The sequence below is a fragment of the Stenella coeruleoalba genome (assembly GCF_951394435.1).
Source record: "Stenella coeruleoalba genome assembly, chromosome: 7".
Lineage (NCBI taxonomy): Eukaryota > Metazoa > Chordata > Mammalia > Artiodactyla > Delphinidae > Stenella > Stenella coeruleoalba.
In genome coordinates, this window is record NC_137153.1 from 113650745 (window position 1) to 113669952 (window position 19208).

The 19208-nt window shown below is 47.8% G+C and overlaps 1 protein-coding gene across 4 annotated transcripts in view; it reads left to right on the plus strand.

Annotated features, from left to right (window-relative positions):
• The window catches only part of MVB12B (multivesicular body subunit 12B), a 470401-nt gene that overhangs the window by 205370 nt on the left and 245823 nt on the right, over nt 1-19208 (plus strand). Inside the window, exon 1 of one of the 4 annotated variants that reach the window (XM_079928056.1) lies at nt 9346-9923. The exons of the other annotated variants lie outside the window; for them this stretch is intronic. The gene's annotated coding sequence lies outside the window, so the exon portion shown is untranslated. Of the gene's footprint in view, nt 1-9345; nt 9924-19208 lie in introns of those variants that run through there. 4 annotated transcript variants of the gene reach the window in all.

The window sequence follows — 19208 nt, forward strand, 5'->3', positions numbered from 1 at the left end:
CCAGCCTCATTCATCTTACATCCACCGTGAGATTAATCTGCCAACCACTCAGGTGTAACCACAGACGGCTTCCATGGCTCTCCATTGCCCACTAAATAAAACTCAGGCTCGGTAACTTGACATTCAATGCCCTCCCCACCCAACAGCTGGTCCTGACCCTTTATTCTAAAGATAGTTCCTTCTGCACCCACCCCAAGTGCGCGCGCGTGCGCACGCGCGCACACACACACACACACACACACACACACACACACACACTGGCCTGGTCACCCATCTTCAGCTGTGTCCCATGAGTATAATTTTTTTAAGGCAGAAGGAGGTGGAATTAGAAGAGTACAGACCAATAAAGTGCATTTCTTGGAATGGGTTGTTTAACCTTTCTGCGCTTCCTCATCTATACAATGGGAAAACAACAACAATTAATTAACTAGCTGCTATTTTCTTTTTTAAAACATTTTTCTTTTTTGGCTGCTTCGGGTCCTCGTTGCCGTGCACGGGCTTTCTCTATCTGCGGTGAGCAGGGGCTACTCTTCTTCATTGCGGTGCGTGGGCTTCTCATTGCGGTGGCTTCTCTTGGTGCGGAGCACGGGCTGTAGGTGCACAGGCTTCAGTAGTTGTGGCGCCTGGGCTCGGTAGTTGTGGCTCATGGGCTCTAGAGCGCAGGCTCAGCAGTTGTGGTGCACGGGCTTTGTTGCTCCGGAGCATGTGGGATCTTCCTGGACCAGGGCTCGAGCCCGTGTCCCCTGCATTGGTAGGCGGATTCCTATCCACTGCACCACCAGTGCAGTGGATAAGAATATAAATTTTTAATTTAATTTTTATTTTATATTGGGGTATAGTTGATTAACAATGTTGTGTTAGTTTCAGGTGTACAGCAAAGTGGTTCAGTTTTACATATACATATATCTATTCTTTTTCAGATTCTTTTCCCATATAGGTTATTATAGAATATTGAGTAGAGTTCCCTGTGCTATACAGTTGGTCTTTGTATGATTATCTATTTCATATATAGCAGTGTGTATATGTTAATCCCAACCTCCTTGTTTATCCTTCCCCGCCACGTTTCCCCTTTGGTAACCATAAGTTTGTTTTTGAAGTCTGTGAGTCTGTTTCTTTTTTGTAAATAAGTTCATTCCATTAATAGTAGTTTCGTATGAGTTTCAACGTCTCAGTTAAGATTCTAGAATGGAATATAAAGGGATGATCTGTGAGGACCTAAGAGGAGGAAGTGTGTAAACCCAGGAGAGTGATGGGTTTGCTAAGAAATGGCCACATCTGATTGGCCCACGTTCTTGTCTATAGGATAGCTGGTCCAGTAGGCTAGAGAAGGGAGGCTGAGAGAATGCATCTAGATTCCTAGAAGGTGGGTGATGAGGTCTCTTGGGACATACTTGTAGAAGAGATGGGGAAACATGGGATGGACAAGAACCAAGTGAATGACTGCCAATATGGCAGGCTATGTCCACACAGGGTGTCTCTGGCGGCGTGCCCCAGGGCTCAGTCCTGTTCAGCTGTGGTCTCAGTCCCTTGTGCGTGAAGGTAGAGGTGGCTTTGCTGGGGGAAGAGAGCTATGCCGGCTCCAGAACCAGGGCAAAGCCATGTCAAGATGCATGTGCCAGGATCCCATGGGAGCACTTATATTTGGAAATGACTTAAAGGAGAGAGTCCCAGCCTACGCACTGTGCGTGGAGAAGGTGGGGGGGGGGGAGGGAGGATGATAATAACAGCAGTGATCACTAACGGGGCTTTTCTCTGGTATTAAATCTCTTATACACAGGCTCTGTGACACTGGAGGAAACTGGGGCTCCGGCAATTCAAAGGGCCTAGCAAGGTCATCTGGTCACAGGGCGGCAGGACCAGGACTTAAACGCAGGACACACTGCGTTAGCACCCGCTGCTCTAAACTGCTTCCCGTTGGGGCGGCAGCCTCAACAGCCTGTAGCTGAGGGTTTTTCACACTTTGTATCACATGGGACAAATCACAGAGAAAGTGGAAGAGGAGAGGCAGCCCCTGGCGCCTCTCCAAGAAACCTCAGAGCAGGCTCGGAACACTGTCATCAAGGGTAAGTTCCAGACCACTCTGTCCTGCCGAGCACAGAGCTTGGCTCAGCCCCCAGAGGCCTGCTGGGCTGGAGCGCCCAGGAGTGCAGCCGGCACCAGGAGGGGACTGGCCGGCCGGCCCAGGAGGAGTATTTGGAGTAGCTGAAAGTGCTGGCACCTGAGGATCAGAAAGTGGGGTGGGGTGGGGTGCTGGGAATAGCTCCCAGTTGCTGACTACAAACCTCTGGGGAGCTGAACTGGGGTGGGCGAGGGGGTGGGCAGAGTGGGGGCAGCACATGAAGGCTGATTTTGAAGAAGGACCTTCTCAGAGTTCCCCAGGGATGGTAATGAGTCCCCCGTTCCTGGAGGTAGCCAAGTTAAAGCTGGGTGGTGACACTGAGGGAGATATTCTGGAGGGAATGCAGGTGTCAGAGGGTGCTCTAGGCCATCAAGGGTCCTTTCAACCTTGAAATTTGTGATGTTTTTACATAAACTGTCACCTGAAATACTTTGCCTTCTAATTCCACCTCAAGGCCCAAATCAAACCCTACGTCTTGCAGAAAGTCTCACCAAAGCTTCTCAGTCAGACTGAATCTCATTTTTCCTGATTTACTCGTTGTAAACTAGATACCCCATAAAATGGAAGAGAATCAAATCAAACGGAATTGCGTGAAAGTGACAGGAGCCAGGACAAACATGCTTTTGGAGCGCCCACTAGTGCCAGGCACTGGTCCCCAAGGGCACAGATGTTGACTTGTTTCATCCTTTCTCCACCGCCATTGGCATAGGCATGTTGGCTCCATGTTTCAGATGGGGGCACTGGGCACTGAGAGTGAAGGGACCTGCCCAGGGTCATGCAGCTGAGGCCAGGGGGAGAGCTGGGATTTGAACCCAGGCCGGCTGGCTCTGGAGCCCCTGCTCTGAATCACTCCTTGGGGCTGCCAGGACGAGGCGACGAGAGTCCAGAGCAGAGCCGGCACGTAGGAGGCGCTCAACACAGCTGGCTTTTCGTACCGCAGCCGTGGCTCTTTGTCACGGTCCCTGTATCTCCCTGTTGCTGTCCCTACCCTGCCGGGCTCTGTTCTCTCCTTTTCTCAGTCTCTCTGGCTTTGTGTGTCTTTTCCCCTCTCTCCCTGCCTGTCTCTGTGTCCTCACATCCACCTTCTCTCTCCTCTGCCTTGTCTCTCAGTCTGTGTCCCTGTTCTTGTCTGTCATTCTGTCCTTCTCTCTGTGAATCCTGGCCCTTTCCCACCAGCCCCACTGCATGGCCCCCACTGCCCTGTGCTTCCGCTCCTCCTGTCTTCCTGGCGCCTCTCACCACCAACGTGTCCTTTGTCTTTATGGCCAGCTCGGGGTCTCTCTCGCTCTCTCCTTCCATTTATGAGCCTGTGTGTTAGTGCACAGGGCAGCGGGCTGGAGGCCACTCACTAGTGACCCGTCTCTGCGATCACCTCATTATTTATCACCAGGGACGCCAGTGTTTCCATAAATTACCCCGACCCAGAGCCGCCTGCGCCAGAATCAATAGTCGCCTCTCGCCTAATACGCAATTATTAATAACCACGGGGGAAGGATGGCCAGACGTGGCACCCTGGGCCCTTGCCTGGCAGGGGGAAGGGAGGCCTGGGAGGGAGCTGGCACCCATAGCGTGAAATGCCTGCTCAGGGCAAGAGGTGGGGCCCGGAGAAGGAGCCAGGGTGTCCAGATCCTCTCCAGGGCTGGGCCAGAGAATCCGACGTGGTCCACCCTGAGGTCAGAGGGAGAGGCAGAGCCCCGTCTCCAGGCGCCTCTCGTCTGAGGATGGAGACCCGCCGTACCCTGAAGTCTGTTCCTTTAGGACCCACCTGGGACCTAGAGATGAGGTGTGGCTTCCCAGGGAGGGTAGCTGTGGCAGGACCTCATGCTGCCCAGCTGCAGGCAGACCGGACTTGGTTCCAGTGGGGTAAGGGGGTCAGGAGGCGATTTGGGCCCTGCTGGTGCATCTGATGGATATCTGAACCTCCGGGAGCTGGTGTTTGGTGGCGGAGGCTCCAAAGAGAAAGCTGTAAGGGCTGGGGTTGGGGGGGCGGGGAAGGGGAAGGGCACTTCAAGGGGGTGCCCAAGGGTCTGAGGGGTCAGAATCAGAGCAGCTGTCCATGCAGGAAACAGGACATGGGGCCACAGGAGGGGGAGACGGAGTCCCAGGAGCACATGACCTTGGTGTATCCTGGCACCCGGACACACACACACACCTCAACTGCTGGCTCTCTCCTCGTTGTGCCCAGAGGCCCAGGGAAACACACACACACACACACACACACACAGCCCTCAGATCAAAACAGTCACAAAGCAAAGACAGACACACTAAGAAACAGAAGTGCACAGAGGCAGAAAGAGACCATACACAGTCAGACACACACCCTGTTAGGTACAAAGATATGCACACACAGGGATACCTGTGCAAAGCCAGAGACTCAAAGACACCCAATGAACATGGCTGCTCACAGGCACAAACGCCCCCCATACAAAAATACTAGTACAGGTTTGTACCTATGTACCCAGACCCCCCAGACACGTTGACACAAGCGCACACTAGCAGCCCACCCTGCACACCCCGCCTTTGGGCGACTCAGCCTCTAAGGGCATCTTGCAGGAGACAGGCTGAGGCTCCCGTGGCTCTGGAGCCCAGTTGGTGCCAACACTGCCACCGTGTGGCTGCAGGGGCACGGTGCACAGGCCACAAGGCTGGAAGGCTGGCTGGTGGGGCTGGGACTGGGGAAGCACAGCACCGAAGTCTTGCCCCCAAACCTGGGCCTCTTCGTCTAGATGAGCCCAACTGCCATCTTGGCCACTTCCCAGTGAAACCAGACATGGCCCTGGAGAACTGGGGTCAGATAGTGTGGCAGCTGGAGCCAGCTACTGCGGGGCCTGGGCTGCTTCCCTTGCTTGGCCTGTGTCTCTGAGACCTGTGACTAGTGCCAGGCGGTGGGCAGGCAGCCCCCATGCTAGTGTAGGCTGGATGCTAAGTTACTCACACTCTCCCAGAGAGACTGCGGCTCAGTCCCCTCCTGCAGTTTCATTATTCATTCATTTACCAAAATTTATTGAGGTTCTATTCTGTGTCCAAGTACAATGCTGGGGTGATAAAATGGTGAGCCCTGTATCGACGGTGAGCATTTCCTAAGTGCCACGGAGCTTGACGTTGAAGAGATAACACAATAAATATTTATTAGGCCGAACCATAGGAAATTACCATTAGTGTCGGTCTAAATGGTCAACTATTGGCAATTTCCTATGATCCACCCTAAAGATGATAAGCATATGTGTTACAAAATAGGACAGAATGGGAATGTTATGGAAGGCTTCCTTGAGAAGGTGAATCTAAGCTGAACTTGAAAGGATGAGTAGCTATTAAGTAGCTAAAGGCAGTGGAGGAGCTGTACAAAGCCCCTGAGGTAGGAGAGAGCTTGTATATTGTGAAAACCAAGCACTTAGAGCGGAGAACTAAGAGGTAGGTGGTGTGAGTGAAGCTGGAGGGGTTTGGGGAACCAGACTTTCCATGCAGGACCCTGGACATGCCATGTTTAGGACTTTGGACATTTTCCCAAGGGCCCTGGGGAGACACTCACTGAAGAAGTTCATAAGCAGAGGAATGTCACAATTAGCTCGTTGTAGAAGGACTGAGCAGTGGGTCAGGGAGTGGCGGTGAGAGGTGGTGGTGGGAGAAGTGGGCAGAGTTGAGAGTTTAGTCCAGTCACTCTCCAAGTCCTCTGTAAAGTAGGGCTGTAATTTCCACCTTGCAAAAAGGGTGCAATAAGAAAATGAATATAAAGCACGTAGCTGGTGCTTGACACGTAATGAGTAGTCTCCAAATAGCAGCTGTGAGCCCTTACCTTCTCCTTAGAAACTCAAAGGACCCCTCCCCCACCCCCACTGCAGTGTCCCGTGGGCTGTGCCACTTGGGGCCAAGCTCACTGATGGAGCCCAGCGCCCACTGAGGCACAGATGTTCTCACTCTGGTTCTCAGAGGCCCTGGAACCCTCAGGCACCACCCCTCCCTATCCTACCTAATGCTCTAGATCTCCCCAGGGGTGGGCTCCCTTGGAGAGCAGTGCCTGGGAGGGCCATGCACAGGCTTTCCATCCTCTGAGTTGCTGTGCAGAGGTAGGGCAGACACCCAGGCACGCAGGCCCTCAAGGAGGTGGCATTATCTCCCTTGTACAGATGGGGACACTGAGGGTCCCAGATGAAGTTACACTTAGTAGCCGTGCTGGGGTTTGAAACCATGGTTGACCCCCAAAACCATGCTTTTTATTTTTTTGAATCTCAGGTGCAGAATGTTGAGTTAATCACTTATCAATTCCAGGCAGGGTATTCATGTGAGGTCTGTCTCCTGACCTGTTATTACTAGGAAATTGATATATGTTGACTATTCCCAGGGCCCCGTTATGACAAGACCCCATGCTGGAGGACCCACGGGTGGTTCAGGGGCAGTTCCTGTCCTTGGGGAGCACACGGCTTGTGGCAGCCAAGTCCTGGGCAAAGAGCTTCAACTCTCCTGCCCAGAAGTGCTGATTGGAGGAATTTGTCTTTAAGGCAAATAATAACAAGGGTCTACAAATGTGTCAGAATAATAAAAAAAATTCATGCCCTTCGGTGAGGAATAAATATATTATCATTTAATGGAATACTCTGCAGCCATTAAAACTAATTGTATGGGTATCAATTAATTGATGTGAAGAGCTGGCCAAGCTTTGTTGTTCAGATTTATTTTTTTAATTTTTGAATTTTATTTATACAGCAGGTTCTTATTAGTCATCCATTTTATACACATCAGTGGATACATCCCAATCCCAATCTCCCAATTCATCCCACCCCCCCCCCCCCCCCCGCCGCTTTCCCCCCTTGGTGTCCATACGTTTGTTCTCTACATCTGTGTCTAACTTCTGCCCTGCAAACCGGTCCATCTGTACCATTTTTCTAGGTTCCACATATATGCGTTAATATACGATATTTGTTTTTCTCTTTCTGACTTACTTCACTCTGTATGACAGTCTCTAGATCCATCCACGTCTCTACAAATGACCCAATTTTGTGCTCAGATTTTTTTTAAAGTAGGCCATAAAATAGTATTCATAGAGATTCCCATTTTTGAAGAACATAGGTATATGCTTATATCATATTTTCTTGACTCTAGGATGTATGTATTTTTCACATTTTAACATTTCTGAAATCAGTGTGTGCATGACAATATATATGTTTAATGAAGTAGTTTTTTCCATAAAAGCTGTGTAACTAAATGCTAGAATCAAGAAAAATACACACACACACATTCACACACATACATATACACATATGAAAAATTCCAGAAAGCTATAAACCAAAATGTTGTCATTAACTCTAGGTGATTTTCACTTACTTTTTTAAACTTTCTGTACTGTCTGAACATTATAAACTGAGCACAACTTATTTTTATAATCAGGAAAAATATATTATTTCTGTATTAGAAAACAGAACAAAGGCACAGCTCAAAAACGCCAAGGCTTCTCAGACACAGCAGACCAGGATAACCGCGAACCAGAGCCCCCAGCTGTAGGAACTCAAAGGAAAAAGAGGGGAAATCAGGGAGGCTCTGGCAGCGATGGTGAAGGAGCTGAGCCGCCTAGACAGAAAGGATTTGGGTAGATGGGCGACAGCTTTGCGTGAAGCAGGCCGAGGAGACAGCCTAAGAGGAGGCCTGGCAGTCCTGGGGCTGGAGGGAAGGAGTGTGTGTGACTTGAGGCCACACAGATGACAGTGGTGGCTGTAGGGATGGTAGTTGGAATAACAACACAGCTACCATTAATTGAGTGCTTATTCTGTGTGAGGTCCTTTTCTAAGTATTTCCTGTGTATTGACTTATTGTTACAGGCTAAATTGATAAAATGAGGTCCTTAGGGTGGGCCCTAATCTAGTATGACTGGTATCCTTAGAAGAAGGGTAGAATAGGACACAGATGTACAGAGGAAGACCCCAGGACTACACAGGGGGGAGGAGGAGACGGCCATCTACAAGCCAACGAGAGAAGTTTTAAAAGGAACCAACCCTACTGACACCTTGATCTCAGATTTCCAGCCTCAAGAATTGGGGGAGAATCAAGTTCTGTTGTTTAAGCCACCCAGTCCGTGGTGTTTTGTTAGGGCAGCCCCAGCAAACTAATACACTCATCTACTCCACAGCAACCCTACAGGGGTAGGTGTTTCCATTATCTTTTGCTGTGTAACAAGTTGTCCTAAAACTTAGTGGCTTAAAATAACATTTATCATTTACTTTGCTCTAGGGCTTGGCAGGGTCAGCTCAACTCAGCTCCACCTGGTATCAGCTGGGGCAGGGGGCTTTCAGGATGGCTCGTTGCTTAGTGCTGACTGTCAACCAGAACACCTCCAGTGGCCTCTCCTGGTGACTCCTTGGCTTCCTCACAGCATGGCGGCCAGATTCTGAGAGTGAGCATCCCAAGAGAACAAGACAGAAGAAGTTGGTGTTTTTATGACCTAGCCCTGGGAGTCATGTAGCATCACTTTTGCCATATCCGTCTAGGTAGTGATAAAAGTACACTCAAGTTCAAGGGAAGGGAACATCATTCCTACCATCCCCTGGGAAGAGTCAATAGTTCTTATAAAAAGAGCTTGTTGGATGGGATATGTGTTGTGGCTGATATCTTTGGAAAATGTAACCTAGGTACTATAATTATCCCCATTTTACAGCTGAGGAAACACAGGTAGAGAAAGAATTTAAGTGACAGGCCAAGATCAACCTCCTGAATGGTGGCATTGGGTAGGTTAGTGCTGGATCGTGAAAGGCGCTGAATGCCAAGTTCAAGGTTTAGGTTTGAAGTAGGTGGACAATGGGGAACCACTGAATTTTTGAAGCAGAGGGTGACATTTGTGTTTCCATTATCTTTTGCTGTGTAACAAGTTGTCCTAAACTTAGATTTGTGCTTAAGGAAAATCGTTCTGGCTGCAGAATAGAAAGAGGGAGGGACGAGGCGGGTCAGAGGCTATGAGGAGGCGGTGACCACAGTCTTGCTGAGAGTGGAGGCAGCCCAACCCAGGGCAGAGCTTGGCGGATGAAGGGAAGGGCCCAGCCGCTGCTCCTCTGCAGGAGAGCCTCTGGGCGGTGGACAATGCCCGTCCCACCCTTCCACGATCCAGGTGTTTCCCTGGTTCCTCCAAGATCCACTGCCTCACAAGATACCTTGTGGAGGTATCCAGAGGAGGCTCTGCCAGCCTCTCCGCCTTCAGGGCCTCTGGCTGGGGCCCTGCCACCCCTCTCACTGGCTCTCACCACCTGCTGATTTGATCTCACTGCACATAGTGCGTCCTTAGTTTTGCTCAATGAACAAATGAATGAGTTAATGAATGAATGGGAGACAAGTCATAAAAGAAAACGTCCCAATAAACTGAGTTTTAAAAAAGGGGGAAATATACCTTAAACATAAAACTGCACATAATCGCGTATTGGGGGTTTCTAACCAGAAACCCTGGCAGGAATGGTGAGCCAGGAGGAATTTGAGGGGCCTCCAGAAGTGGGTGGAACAAGGAATAAAACAAAAACAGAAAATCCTGAGCAGGGACGGCGCTGAATTCTGATTGGATGTAGTGGGTGTCAATCACGGCTGCTCTGTCAGTGAGCCAATCAGCTGGTCCAGAATGACGAGGTGAAAATACCAGAAGCTTCTCCTGTTCGAATCCCTCCCTCCTCCACGACTGTTTACCGCGAGATCTCCAGCGCTGTAGTTCGTCTGCAGATGCAGTTTTCTCAGCTGCGAAGTGGGAATGAGAGCGGCGCCTTTCGGCCGGTGTTGCTTCACCGGCTCAGCTGCGGGAAAAGCACCAGAACCGGGTCCAGCTGGACGTAGGGGCTCGGTAAGTGAATACCCATCACCTGGGACTTTGGGCCTGAGACCTGCACCCGCAGAGTGAACGTTTGTTTGTTTTTTTGTTTTTGTTTTGTTTTTTGCGGTACGCGGGCCTCTCACCGCTGTGGCCTCTTCCGTTGTGGAGCACAGGCTCCGGACGCGCAGGCTCAGCGGCCATGGCTCACGGGCCCAGCCGCTCCGCGGCACGTGGGATCTTCCTGGACCGGGGCACGAACCCGCGTCCCCTGCATCGGCAGGCGAACCCTCAACCACTGCGCCACCAGGGAAGCCCCTGAACGTGTGTTTGGAGTGACTGCTCACATTTCTTCTCTTCCACCACCCCACTCTTAAGGGCAGGGCCTGTGTCCCAGGGCTCAGCCCGGGCCTGGCTGGAGGAGGGCTGGGGAAGGGCCGGGGAGTTAGCTGCTGCGAACTGTTAAGATTCCCTACTGGGCTTTCCACGGAGGGAAGGCGGGGTTGTGCATGGGCAGAAAGGCAGCGCCATCTTATGCAGACCCTTCTGGATGCCAGGGGCCACGGAGACCACGCCGCAGAGCCACCCAGGCCCACGGGATTCGGGGGAGGGGTGAATCAGGGACTCCCAGCGGCCCGGAACCAGAGAGAGGAGGCAGGGAGGGGACACCTGAGTTGACAGAACGCCTACGATGTGCCAGGAACCACAACGCTAAGAGCTTCCAAGGAGTCTGCCACCTCATGTCCCCGTTTTACAGATGGGCAAACAGAGGCTCAAAAACATTACAGCTGCTTCGAACCCAGGCCTGTGTGATTACAAAACTGTGCTCTTTATCCTACATGCCCTGCCTCTGGAGAGACGTTGAGGAGGGAGGCGTGGACAGGTTAGCAAGGTGGACCCCAGCAATGGCATCTTGGAGCCAGAGGAAGGCCAGGTGCCCTCTCCTAGTTCCCTGTGCCACAGGCACCTCTGCTTGGGCTCCTCCTGAGCTGGTCTCCATAAGTTTCCCCTGAACCTCCAAGGAGTATTCCTGTTGGATTCACCACTCCAGCCAGCCTAGACTGAGGGGGAAAGCCAAGAGAAAGTAGATTTCTCTTCTGTGTGCCCGAAAGGCTGGGACAGCTGAGTGTCACTGGCTCAGCCAGCTGTGGCAGTGGGAAGCAGGTACCCTGGAGGATGAGGCCAGTGGAGAGACCCCTGCAGAGCAAACACAAATGAGGAAGGACCGCAGGACAGGCTGGTGACTCCTGGATACCCCACCTTCTCCCCGAGGTCAGAGTCACCTTTGGATTCCAGGGCCCAGCGCTGCCTGGAATGATGTTCCCATGTTCCCAGGAGTTCCCAGGGCTCTGGGCTGGACTTCGGGCTTCAAGCCGAACTCATCCCCATCTTCACCCATCCGGTGTCCCTGTTGGTCACCCCATGCTCCCTCGGCCGTCCTGATCAGGTCCGGAAGCTCATCTGGTGCCAGCCATGGGCACGAGAATTTGGCCACACCGCCTTAAGGCCATCAGCAGCCCCACGGGGCCCCAGCCTTGCCCGTACCCTCTCCAGCTGGCTCAGCTCAAGGCCAAGCTCTTACAGCCTTTTGGACACTGGTTTGAACAGCTCCCTGTGCAGCCAGCTGGCCTACAGCCAGTCCAGGTCCTAAAAGATGCCCCCTTAACTCCCCCAACCCAGCATGTCCAAAGCCCCCGTGCCCTGCCTTCTCCGAAAGCCGGCCTCTCCCCATTTCTGTTGGGTTTGACATTCGCCCTGTGGCCCAGACTCCCAGGACCCCCCGCAGTCCTGCCTGGGGACCCTGCCTGGGTTCCAGCTGGCTGGCGAGCCCAGCCAAGCATCACAGCTCCCGCGACATCCCTGAGTGACAGGAAACAACTCGCTCCTTCCAAGAGGCGAAGCTCTGACAAACACTCACTAGGAAATAATAAAGTGGCAAAATAATTCTGCATCGGACACACTTACCAGAGCAGAAAGCGTCTGTGGAGGAGACAACATCTTGTACCATCTATCTTCCTTAAATCCCCACGCTGTGACAAAGTGGAGGGCAAAATCATGATGAATGATCGGACACATTTAGCCAGTACCTGTGCTCTGTAACGAGCGCACCCGGGAAAGGGGCTCTAATGAAGATCTGTGCCCCCGCCCCAAACTATGCCTCATCAGAAACAAGTCTCTATTACGAAATTGGCGCCTGGTTTTCATATCAGAAAGGATGGAGGTGCGAGGTGTGACATGAATTAATGCCGGCACCTGCAGGGTCAGCCCAGCCCTTGCTGGCGGTACAGAGACAAACGGGTTCGGCTCCCGCCACCACCCTGTGTCTGGTTGACAAGGCGCCAGTCGCCTTCCGATTGTGCGGGAACATGCCTGGGTTTTGTTCCTACCCGGCCCGCCATCATTTATTCTGCTGCCTCATTTGAATATGATGAATACTGTAGTCTTTTATTTGTTCACAACAACCAAATAATTGTAGATCCGTGGGCTTCGGGGCAATTAATCACATTTTTTCCTCCACCAATCCACTATAAACATGACATTGAACAATAAAGTACATTAACCTCTGCTTTGCACAAAACTTTGCTTATTTAAACACCGCAAGGTTGTTTGTTTTCCTTCTTGCCAGGCCCCTGCCACAAGGGAAGGGTGGTAAGGAGAGAGGGCCCACCCCATTCCAGCCAAGCCACCCCGGTCCATCCTGGCCCCCAGCTCAGCCAGACATGGGGCAGGGGGCAAGCAGGTGGGGCCGCAGGTGTTGGAGTGAGCATCTCCGGGGCAGGCCCTGCGGCTGTGAGCATGTGTGTGTGTGCATTGGTGTGCCAGGTATGACTGTGGATGTACTTGTGTGAATGTGTCTGTACTACATGTGTACTCGTATGCACATGTATGTTTATCTAAGTCTGCTCTCAGAATAGCGGTTCTGAGGACAAGGCCTGTGTGTGTGTGTTTATGTATAGATATGTATTGTGTGTAAATGTATATATGTGTGTGTGTGTGTGTAAGCATTCCTGTGTGTGCAGATGTGTGAACATTTTAAAAAATGGTTGCAAGTTCTTTCACATTTCTCCCATCGGGAGGTGGGCTCTGTGTCCTCACCCCATGAATCTGGGTGGACTTGTGACCGCCTTGAGTAAATAGGATGACGGAGGTAATGCTATGTGACTCCAAGGCTGGGTCATAAAAGGCCATACAGCATCCCCCTTGCTCACCTTGAACACTCACTCTTGGAGTCCTGAGCTGCCATTTAAGAACCCCAACTATTCCCAGGCCACCACGCTAGAGAGGCCACGTGGCGAGACCACGTGGAGAGGCCATGAAACCTCAGGCAGAGAGAGAGATACCTGATGAGCACCCAGCCGTTTAAGTCATCCCAGTTCAGGTGTCAGAGATGTGAGTGAAGATGCTTCCAGTCATGGGATTCTTCCCAGCTGAGACCCTGGTCATGGTGGAGTAGAAACAAGCCATCCCCCTGTGAGCATAGTAAGATGGTTATTGCTTCATGCCACCAAGTTTCGGGTAGTTTGCTCTGCAACCATAGATACCGGAATAGTATGTATGTGGCACATGCGTGTACTGAATGTGTGCATGTATCCCAGTGTGTCTCAGAATAGGTGTTCCTAGAGCAGGGCTTGAAAGTCTAAGCATGTGTGTAGGGGGTGTGTCCGTGTGGGCATGTGTATAGGTGCAAGTCTACATGTGAACGTGTATGTATGTGAGTGGATATAAGTAAGTCTGTGTGAGTGCCTGTGTATATGTTTGGACGCGTTATGAGTTCAAATGGGTCGATGTGCTTTTCTGTGTCTCTGGATAAACATTTTTGTCCTTGAGAAGATCCTGAGTGGGTATCTACCTGTATGTGCACATCCTTGGAGGGACAGGGCTGGGGAGGCCAGCCTCCTGCCAAAGGGCTTGTCTTGGGCTGGGGGGGCTGGGGGGGTTGGGGGGGTTCAAGAAGCTCATGGAAGCAAGACTCCAGGGCAGAGAGAACCCGTTCATGCAGCATCGCAAGGAGAAGGAGATGCTGAAAGTGGTGGGCCTCCCATGGATGTGGGCTGAGCACCAGCTATACCAGGCGGTGCCCACATGTCAACAGCAGGAGCTTGGCCAATTGATTGGGATGAGATGGAATATGGGTTGCCTTCAAAAATGGCATCTTCAAGAAATAGGTAATTATTCTCCTCCAATAATGATAAATATAAAAGGCAGTTCTTCACAAAGGAAAGAGAAGCCATCAGATGCATAGTCCCTCAACTCAGCCACCCAACATCTTGGCTACAGGATCTGTACTCTCTTCTTTCCCAGCAGGTTGAACACAGGAGCTCCCCCTTCTCTTCTCTGAGGCAGCCTCTCCCAAAAGAATCTCATTCCACCTGTCAATCACTGTGGTCCTAATTGCAGCTGCCATGTTGCGGGGGGGGGGGGGGGGTGGGGGGGGTGGGGGGGTGGTATCATTGCTGGAGTGGGTTAATAAAGCCTCACGTGTATGGTGTGTGGCCATTGATTTGGTGAACTCATTCTTTCTATTCTGATCAGAAAAGAGGATCTGAAACAGAACAACCGTAGTTATTTGTAGTTTTGCCCCAGGACTCTATTAAATCTTCCATCCTCTATCATCAGATAGTCCAAGGAGATCCAGCCTGCTTCCATATTGCACAGAACATCCCATTGATCTGTTACATTAATGACATCATGATACAGACAATCAAGGAGTGGCTAGTTCACTGGAGGGTTTGGGAAGATGCGTGCATACCAGAGTGTGTGCATGTATTTATAATTTATGTAAGTGGTATTGTATCATATTACCATTCTCTTATTTTTCAAATTGGCACTGTTTTTTAAGATCTGTCCAAGTTGTCATCTGTACATATGCTCCTTTGCTTCCTAATAATAGTGAGGGCCAACCCAGATTGCTATTATCTCTCTTCCAAGGAACCTGCAGCAAACATCCTTGTAGATTTCCCATTGTGCACCTGTTAGAATTTTTTTGGGTCCTTGTGTGTGTGTGTGGGGGCATGCGTGTGCACGCATAATTTGTGTAAGTAGTTTGGGATTTCTTTCTAAAAAGGCTTTACCAATTTACACTCCCATCGGCCATGTGTGAGGGGTCCTATCTTCCACATTTCTGCCATTAATTGGTATTACCCAGGTTTGTAGTTTTTGCCAGTCTAAAGGTGTAAAGTGCTATCTCGTTTTAATTTGCATTTCTTTGACTACTAATGAGTTTGAGCATCGCTTCATGTGCTTATTAGCTTTTGGGGTTTCCTTTTCTGTAAATTGCCTGTCATATCATTTGCCCATTTTTCTATTGGAGTTGATGTCCTCTTCTTGTTGCTTTACAGAGTTCCTTGTAGATTCTAGATGTTAATCCCTTGTCAATTTCAGACTTTGAAAAAAATCTCAGTCCTATCATCTGACTCTTAATTGGCCCATGTTATATATATATTTTTATTAAACACAACCTCTTAATTTTGATGTAATCAAATTCAGCAAATTTGTGCAGTATGGTTTGTGCTTTTAAAATTTTGGAAAATAATCCTCTTTGCCTTTCCCTAACCCCAAAGGTATCCTCCTACATTTGTTTCTATTAACCCTACGATTTTTAACTTTCACACTGAGATCTTTAATTCACCTAGAGTCCTCTTTGCATGTGAGGCTAGACAGGGACCCTGTAATTTTCTTAGTCGACTGAGCTGGTTTTCACTGCCCTGTGTGCAAACAATCCATCCTTTTCCCACTAGTGTGCAGTGCCACCTCTTCTGTCCCTATTAACTTCCCATTGTACAGAGGTAGGTCTTTGAGGTCTCCATTTAGTTCCATTGATACACTTATCTATTCTTGTGCCAACGCTACAGTTATTTTATTATGGTGGCTTTATAGTAGGTCTTACTATTTGGAAGGAAAGTCACCTCCCTGTTTCCCCCCTTTTTTTTTCTTTTTAGAGTTGACCTAGTTCTTCATGTACCTTCCATTACTTCATGTAATTTTTGGACTGGATTTACCAAGTTTTCAAAGCAAATACACACACGCATATACACGTATACATATGTATATATATAATTGTACTTATGATTGGGATTGTAGTGAATTTATGAATTAATCTGGGGAAAGTTGACTTGAGTATAATGTTAAGTCTTACTATCCAAGTTGTCAATTATTCAAGATTTAAAGTTCAATTCGTAAGAAAGAAGGAAGACATGAAAAATACATACTGTATGGTTCCTGGGGGCTTGTGATCTTGATGCTGTCACTGCACTTAGAGGCCTTGACTTGGCGGATCCAGAAACCCAGTTTATTATTATTATTATACAAATTACCAAATTTACCCCAGAAGAGAAATACTAATAGACTGATTTTAATAGAGTAGAGATGTCAAAGAATTGCTCCCTCAAGAAGCACCAGATAGTCCTGCAGAAGAATTCTACCAAACATTTAAGGAACAGTTATCTAACTCTTCTAGAACATAGAAATAGAAGGAAATCTTCAAAATTCTTTTTATGAAGTGAACATAGCAATGATACCAAAGCCTGTCAAAGAAAGCAACACACACACACATGCACACACACATACACATCAACCCTACAAACCAGTCTCACTTATTAAAAAATCCTAAAAACTATATTAGCTGACGATTTCACCAGAAGAATAATACAAACGATCAAGTAGAATGTATTCTAAAGATGGTTTAATGTTTGGAAATTAAATGGTTTACTATCTGGAAATCTGTTACTATAACTCCATAGAAGGTAATCTATTAATAGAATAAAAGGTGAAATTTTCATATTAAAAAAAAGTTCAATTCATAGAGGTCTTGTAGGTTCTTGGATTAATTCTCAGATACTGTATAATTTTTGTTGCAGTTGTGATGTATTTCATATTACATTTTCTTACATTTATGATTTCATTACATATTACACTTATTACTTTTTTTGTATTTCATTTTTTATACTACATTTTCTAGTTGGCAATTGCTGGTGTAGAAAATTCTATTGATTTTTTTTTTGGTAGGTAAATCTTGTATCTGAGCAACCTTAACTGAATTTTCATATTAGTTCTAATAATTGGTCTGTTAATTCTGTTGGTACCTTAAATGGGTAATTATATCTACAAATAATGACAGTCTTATGGCTTCCCTTCCAAACCTCACAATCTTAGTTCCTTATAGTATTAATTAGAATTTTTAATACTATGTTAAATGCTATCAGTTATTAGGGACATCTTGTTCTTCTAGGACATAAAGATGTTATGTCTAAAGTTTCTCTTATGTATATTACTTGTTTGGGGATGTAAAAACTTTATCAAATTAAGTAGATATTTTTCTACTTCAAAGTGTTTTTTTTTTAAATTTTATTTATTTATTTATTTTTGGCTGCGTTGGGTCTTCGTTGCTGCGCGCGGGCTTTCTCTAGTTGCGGCGAGCAGGGGCTACTTTTTGTTGCGGTGCACGGACTTCTCATTGCGGTGGCTTCTCTCGTGGAGCATGGGCTCTAGGCACGCAGGCTTCAGTAGTTGTGGTGCACGGGCTTAGTTGCTCCATGGCACGTGGGATCTTCCTGGACCAGGGCTCAAACCCGTGTCCCCTGCATTGGCAGGCGGATTCTTAACCAGTGCACCACCAGGGAAGTCCCTCTACTCCAAGTTTTATGAGTTTTTTTTAATCATAAGAAGGTATTGTAAGTTATCAAATGTCTTTTCTGTATCATTTGAGATTATCATGTATTGTTTTTCTCCTTCTATTAATGTTGAATTAAATGGAAATTTTTTCTAGTGCTGAACTATCTTTGTATTCCTTGAATATGATTATTATTTTTAATAAGTTGCTGGATTCTGTTAGCAAATATTTTGTTTGGGTTTTTGCATCTGCTTATAAGAGAAATAGGCCTGTGATTTTCCTTTTTGCATTGTTCCTATCTGATTTTGGAAGCAGGATTATATTACCTCACAAAATGAGCTGGGCCAAGTTCTCTATTTTTCTTTCTTCTGGAACAACTTGAATAAAATAGAAGATATCAGTTTCTTAGAAGTTTAGGAGAATTCATATGTAGAGCCACTTAAAACCATCTGGGCTTAGGTTTTTTGTTGGGCGGAGGGGTAGAAAGAGAAGATATCTGACTACCAGTTCAATCTTCTTAATATGTATTTGTTCAGGTTTATTTATGTGTCTGTTCAGGTTTGCTTCCTTTTGCACAAATTTTGGCATTTTATGTTTTCCTATATGTTTAAGTAATTTATATAGGTTCTTGTATTTGTTAACATCTAGCTCTTCCTAATACTCTTTTATTATTACTAACTTCTCTATTTTAATTAGTTTTTTCTAGAACACACATTTTGGTTTTGTTAATCTCTATTTTTTTAACTATTTCATTGATTAGTATCTTTATTGTTTCTTTGTGCTGCCTTGTTCATTTTCATTTTCTTATTTCTTGATAAATAAATATATTTGATGCCATAAATTTCTCACTAACGGTTGTTGTTAGTTGTGTCCATAGTTATGACAAGCACTGTTTCCATTATCATTTAATTCTAAGCACTTCTTCAATCCTTTTAGGACTGTGTTACAGTTGGTAAAGTTCAGGGGCCCTGGAGCCTGTCTGCCTGGGTTTGAATCCCCCTCCCCTGCGCTACTCACTGGCTGTTTGACCTTGAGAAAATCACTTAACCTGTCTGTGCTTCACCTTTTTCATTTCTATAATGGTAATATTTAAGTGAGTACTAGCTCATGTAAAGGCCACCATAGAACATGCCTGCATATAGCAAGTGCTGTGTAAGTATCAGCTATTAAAGTTTCCAAGCATATGGACATTTTAGCCTTCCTTGAATTGTTAATTTCTAGTGAGATAGTCATCTTAGACGGGGGACGCTTCCCTGCTTCCTTTGAGAAAGAAGAGAGAAACTATGGACCCATATGAGGTTGGAGGTTTATCAGGGGCACAGTCTTTGTGGCTGTGACATCCTCCCCCAAAGGCTTTCTTGTTGAGGGTGAGCAGGAAGACGGCAGGTGGCTTCCAGGGTGGAAGACTGCAAGGTAGATGGAAAGGAAGGACAAATGGACAAGAATGCCAAGGACACTGACAAGAAAAGGTTCAAGAGGTGATTCATGAAAGAGCAAATTAAATGTGGGGGTTGAGGGAGCAGAGACAAGGATGATCCCAGCTTTCTACAACCAGGTAGATAGGAGTACTGGTTCCTGAGAAGGGAGAGCAGGAGGAGGTGAGTGCAGAACTGGGATCCGTTCCGGTTGGCCAGGGCCTGGAGTATGGGTGTGGGGCAGGAGAGGAAGAGATGAGAGAGGAGAAAAGTGGGCAGGCCCAGGTAACCCAT